The sequence below is a fragment of the Bos indicus x Bos taurus genome, chromosome 17, assembly GCF_003369695.1.
Source record: "Bos indicus x Bos taurus breed Angus x Brahman F1 hybrid chromosome 17, Bos_hybrid_MaternalHap_v2.0, whole genome shotgun sequence".
Classification (NCBI taxonomy): Eukaryota; Metazoa; Chordata; class Mammalia; order Artiodactyla; family Bovidae; genus Bos; species Bos indicus x Bos taurus.
Window position 1 is genome coordinate 19,362,124 of NC_040092.1, and position 6,765 is coordinate 19,368,888.

A 6,765-nucleotide genomic window follows, 5' to 3' on the forward strand; every position below is an offset into this window, starting at 1 on the left:
TGAAAAAGTTGGCTTAAAGCTCAACATTCAGAAAATGAAGATCATGGCATCCAGTCCCATCACTTCATGGCAAATAGATGGGGAAACAGTGGAAACAGTGTCAGACTTTATTTTGGGGGGCTCTAAAATCACTGCAGATGGTGACTGCAGCCATGAAATTAAAAGACGCTTACTCCTTGGAAGGAAAGTTATGACCAACCTAGATAGCATATTCAAAAGCAGAGACATTACTTCGCCAACAAAGGTCTGTCTAGTCAAGGCTATGGTTTTTCCTGTGGTCACGTATGGATGTGAGAGTTGGACTGTGAAGAAGGCTGAGCGCCGAAGAATTGATGCTTTTGAACTGTGGTGTTGGAGAAGACTCTTGAGAGTCCCTTGGACTGCAAGGAGATCCAACCAGTCCATTCTGAAGGAGGTCAGCCCTGGGATTTCTTTGGAAGGAATGATCCTAAAGCTGAAATTCCAGTACTTTGGCCACCTCATGCGAAGAGTTGACTCATTGGAAAAGACTCTGATGCTGGGAGGGATTGGGGGCAGGAGGAGAAGGGGATGACAGAGGATGAGATGGCTGGATGGCATCACTGACTCGATGGACATGAGTCTGAGTGAACTCCGGGAGTTGGTGATGGACAGGGAGGCCTGGCGTGCTGCGATTCATGCGGTCTCAAAGAGTCGGACATGACTGAGCGACTGATCTGATCTGATATAATTAAAGCTGATATAAAGTGTTCTATGATTGTAATTTCATAAATAGGAGAGGGATGGTCACAGTTAGGGAGAGCTGCAAGGAAAAAAACCATCACTGGGACACAACTTTCTTGCATTTCACCATATGGGCAGCTTGGAATTTGAGTTCTTTGAGTATCAAAAACAGAACAGTTCATACTATGAGTCCTTGCCTATTGGCTCCTTCTGGGAAAAAAAAAAAAAAAAAGACAATGTGGAACTTCTCTGGTGATCCAGTGGCTAAGACTCGGAGCACTCAATGCAGGGCGCCTGGGTTTGATTTCTGGTCAGGAAGCTAGATCACACGTGCTGCAAATAAGACCCAGTGCATCGAAATAAATAAATATATATTTTTAATGGACACAATGTGAAAAAGAGGCAGTCTCTAAATGAAGATGCCCTTTTGAGGTTTGGAAACACAGTCTTTGGTTGCTAATGAGCTCCTGTGAAATCATATGCCTTATCTTTAGACATAACGTGCCATGACTTGCATATCTTTGGGCAAGTCGGCTTGTATTCTAAGACCAACGTGACAAAAGGGTGTGGGAAAGCCTTGGCTGTCTTTTGAACTTGGAATGTGGCTGTCTGGCTTGGCTGCAGCAGAAAAGATGCTGATACTCCCTCTTTCTACCCCCAACTTTATTGAGGAATAATTGACAAATTACTGATAAGAGAAACTCATCAGGTCTAACTAAACTGGACAATGTGATTTATGCAGATCACCTGCATGCTTCTGAGAGTCTGGAATTTTGGCACATCATACCATGCAGAGGTTTCACAAGACATACAAAGACGTCCATGGCAAAAAAAGGGAGGGAAAAAAAGGCATAAGATCTCGTGCTCTAGATAATATCCACACGAATCCCTACCCTCATTTATAAGGCTGTTCACTTGTCTTAGTTCATCTACCATGGTGGAAAATATTGTAAACAACCTAAATGTCCTTGTATTGGTTAAATACAAGGAAACATTAAGTAACTATAAAAACAGATCAAGAGGGATTTCTCTGGCAATCCGGTGGTTAAGACTGCATGCTTCCACTGCAAGGGATACAGATTCGATCTCTGGTCAGGGAACTAAGATCCCACATGCTGGCAGTTCCCACAGTGCAAAACATACCAATGACTGTCAGCCATTGAATGGACTTTATTAATTTATTTTTTCAAGTTTAATTGGAGTACAGTTGACTTACAACGTTGTGTTAGTTTCAGGTGTACAGCAACGTTAATCCATTCTGAATTGGATAAAGAGAACCTGCATTTAAGTAAAGAGAACCAGTTCAACAATTTCCATTTGGAATCTTCTTTTGGGATCACCCCAGGCTATTGTGACCAAAAAGTTTATTTCCTTCTCTTCAGGTCTAATTGCCATTCTGATTCTGCCACAAATAATATTTGCATGATTTATACGATTTTAGGAGTTGTAAATATGGCTTTTTGAGAGTCGTAGTTCTTGAAATGTAATTTATAAAGAATGACATTCACCCTTTTCAGCATATAGTTCTGTGAGTTTTGAAAACATATACAGTCACGTAACTATAACCACAATCAAGATCTAAAACAATTTCATTACTCAAAATCAGACCCACCAACCCATTCACCACTGTATACCTTTGTAGTTAAACCCTCCCCCACCCAGTCACTGACAGCCAGGGATCTATTTTCTGTTATGTGGACAGATTGTGGGTTTTGCCTTTTCCAGCATTTTGTATAAATGAATCAGACAGTAAGCAGCCTTGTGAGTCTGGCTTCTTGCATTCAACATAATGCATTTGAGAGTCTTCCATATTGGTGCCTCTACGTGGATTGTGTGTCTTTTTGTTGCCGAGCGGAGTTTCATAGAACTGGTCTCCCAGAGTTTTGCTGTTGTTGTTTTTGTTTTTTGTTTTGGCCCTGTCTCATTGTGATTTTGATTTGCGTTTCCCTAGTGGCTAATGATGTTGACATTTTTATGTGTTTATTGTTAATTTCATACATTCTTTGGAGAAATATCTCATATCCTTTTCCTACTTTTTCACTGTATTATTTGTCTTTTTATTACTGAGTTGTTGTTGTTCAGTTGCTCACTTGTGTCTGACTCTTTGCAACCCCATGGGCTGCAGCACGCCAGGCTTCCCTGTCCTTCACCGTCTCCCGGAGCTACTCTAACTCATGTCCATTCAGTCGGTGATGCCATCCGACCATCTCGTCCTCTGTCACTTAGTTGTAATGGTTCCTTATGTGGTCCCTTATCAGGAATCAAGTCCCTTATCAAATATATGATTTACAAATATCATAAATTTACAAATATCATTTTTCCCACCCTGTGGGTTGTGTTTTCACTTGATGGAATGACAGGCAGCACAGATTGTTTAAAATTTGATAACGTCTGACTTACTATTTTTTTCTTTCGTCACCTGTGCTTCTGTTATTGTATGTAAGAAGGGGAGCTGATTTTTTAACTTAAAATATCTTCAGCTGAAGGAGTGTGATCTGTCTCAAGTTGTCACCTTTGGAGGCAGAGCACTTTTTCAAAATAATAAATAGCAGCAACAACAAAAACTTAGATTTTCTGGTCATTTGGTTTTATAAGCCAGATACTGTGCTAAACACACTAGATGCTGTGACCTTTCTTTTTTCTTTTTTTAAATTAATTTTTATTGGAGCGTAGTTGCTTTTATGCCCTTTAATTATTAAATCCTCTAACAACCCTAGGAGGTAGGTGCCGTCATCCCCATTTTACAGATTGGAAAATGGAGGTTTAGAGAGGTATCCAAGGAACACAGCTAAAAAGTGACAGAACTGAGAATTGAGCCCAAGCCTGAGCGGTAAATAATCCGCCTGCAATGCAGGAGACTCAGGTTCAATACCTGGATCAGGGAAATTCCCTGAAGAAGGAAATGGCAACCCATTCCAGTATTCTTGCCAGAAAAGTCCCATGGGCAGAGGAACCTGGTGAGCTACATGAGGTCGTACGAGTCAGACATGATTTAGCGGCTAAATTGCCACAACCACCTGACTCTCTCCAAAGTCTGTATGCTAGCCACGTCCTGCCATGCTGTCACTGCTTTTGGAAAATGCTTTGGCAATGACCCCTGAGCCCGTTTTCAAGCAGCAGGAGGAAACCAGCCTCCTGGACCCTGGAGAAGCTTCCTCTTCCTTTGGCTTGTGGCTAAGTGGGAAGGGCTGGCTTGGCAGGGGTGAAGGAGGGGAAAAGAGGGGGAAGGTAGGAGCGCTGCAAGTCTGCAGGGGGCCTTCGTGGACAGGCTAGAGAGGAGCAAAGCCTTTGTGTTGGCAGAGGTGGGGGCTCCTGCTGAGCAACCTTGGGCAAACCACTTCATCTCTCTGAGCCTCATCTGTAAAATGGTAATTATAGTAGCACCTCCCTCATAGGGTTGTTATGAGAATCATCTGAGCTAATGCACGTAGAGCGCTTTGCTTGATGCCTGGCATGACTCAATGAATGCCTACTGATATAGATAATTAATAGTTACCAATTATGCTTATAAGGAATGTGTGTGCTTAGTCGCTCAGTCATGTCCGACCCTTTGTAACCCCATAGACTGTAGCCCACCAGGCTCCTCTGTAGTGGGGTTTCTCAGGCAAGAATACTGGAGTGGGGTGCCATGTCCTTCTCCAGGGGATCTTCCCGACCCAGGGGTGGAACCTGCGTCTCTTGTGTCTCCTGTGTTGGCAGGTGGATTCTTTACCACTAGCTCTACCTCAGAAGCCTATGAGGAATGTGGGAGGGTTGCAAATGTCAGATTAGGGGGTTTGGGCTTTATCTTTGAGGCAATGGGGGAGCTTTTGAAGGTTTTGTAGCAGAGTTGCAACATCGTCAGGACTTCAAAGGCTTCACTGCTCAAGGTCAACGTGGGGAAAAGCTGTGGATAACTGCTGTGCTTGAACTGGAGTGGCCTATTTATGATTCTTTATTGTATCTGGGGGCTTCCCTGGTGGCTCAGTGGTAAAGATTCTGCCTGCCAATGGAGATGCAAGAGACCTGGGTTTGATTCCCTGGGTTGGGAAGATCTCCCGGAGAAAGAAATGGCAACCCACTCCAATATTCTTGCCTGGGAAATCCCACGGACAGAGGAGGCTGGTGGGCTATGGTCCATAGAGGTCATGAAAGAGTTGGACATGACTTCGTGACTAAACAACATTATATCTGGGGAATGTAAATAAACTAAAAAGACTTTAGTTTCATTTGAAAATTGGACTGCCAAAACAGTCAAACAGTCCTGTATTCTGTTTTCTGGGATCTACAGCTGTAGGCCTCCAAACAGAATTAAATGAGGATTCAGGGGCAAAAGCCTGTGGATAGAACCACCCCATCCCCTGCCAGGCTCCACAGACTCCCCAACAAGGGCTGAAATAACGGTTGGGGAACAGAGGGCATGTGGGCTGGCCAGTGTGCCCAGCTATTATCAGGGCTGGTGCAGCTGGGACGGGCCAGCTGGGTGGGGCTGGTCTCTATCTCTTGGGGCACAGAGCCCACATGCTTGAACTTTAGAGTGATGGGCAGCTGTAGCACCAGGCATCAGCGATGGCCTGGAAGGTCCAGAGTTCCGAGTGGGGACTTCTCTCCAGTTGCAGTGCACAGGCTTCCGATTGTGGTGGCTTCTCTTGTTGCAGGACATGGTCTTCAGTAGTAGTTCCAGCAGATGGGCTCAGTAGCTGTGGCTCATGTGTTTAGTTGCTACGAGGCTTGTGGAATCTTCCCAGACCAGGGATGGAACCCAGGTCCTCTGTACTGGCAGGTGGATTTTTATCTACTCCAGGGAAGTCCTGGAGACTTCTGTGATCTTGGGCCACTTCCAGCTCCTCCCTGAGTCTCAGTGTCCCAAACCATGGGTGCCCAGGATCTGAGGTGCCCAGGACAGAAGACTGTCCTCTGTGCTCGGCTTTGGAGCGTTGAGTGCTGTCCTGGATTTTGTTGGTTTGGCCTGTCCAGCATCCATTCCTCCTCTAGCCACAGCATCTCAGTCTTCCTTTGAGGAACCATCCCTTCTCCCTTTCTGCCCATGTGGTTTGGGAACATGTGGGGGGCTTCCCAGGTGGTGCTAGTGGGAACCTGCCTGCCAATGCAGGAGACGTAAGAGACACAGGTTCAATCCCTGGGTGGGGAAGATCCTTTTGGAGGAGGGCATGGCAATCCATGCCAGTATTCTGGCCTGGAGAATCCCATGGACAGAGGAGCCTGGCGGGCTACAGTCCATAGGGTCGTGAAGAGTTGGACACAACCGAAGCAACTGAGCACGCACGAGCCAGGACTGGCCAATGAGAATCTCTGTGATTGGTTCAGGTTTGGGTGCCTGACCAGAGCTGGCTAGTGTGGGTTTGCCCTGGGACTTTTGCTTGAGAAAGAGACTCTCTCTGGGGTCTGACTTTGCTGAGCCAATGGAACACTACTGCGGTGCCCATGTCTGACTCCATGGAGGGAAAACGTGCCTGTGTGTGGAGCTGGCACAGAGAAAGCTATGATGAGAGAAGGAGACAGATTCCTGATATCTGAGTGACCTAAGTTAAGAATTTTTCCTCCTTTGCTTAAGCTCCTTTGAGTTGGGTTTCTGGCATTTACAAACACATTTACAAACACTAATCCTGGCACTAAGAGAATATAGCAACAACAATAACTGTCTATGAGCACTTATTCAATATCAAGCACCAAAGTTGGTTGGCAGCTGTCGGTTCAGCAACTGGCATTGATATTGATTAGCTTTGCTGGCACTGGAGTTCCCTGGTGGTTTGGTAGTTAAGAATCCACCTGCCAAATGCAGAGGTCCAATCCCTGGTCCAAGAAGATCCCACATGTCACGGGGCATCTAAGTCCGTGTTCCACAACTACTGAGCCTGTGCTCTAGAACCCATGCTCCCGAACAAGAGAAGCCACCACAATGAGAGGCCTGCACCCCACAACTAGAAAGTAGCCCTCGTTCACTGGCAACTAGAGAAAGCCCACGCACAGCAACAAAGACCCAGCACAGCCAAAAAAAAAAAAAATTGTAGATGTAGATTTGCTGGCACAAAGTGATAAAGTCAACAGACTTATGGCAGTTTT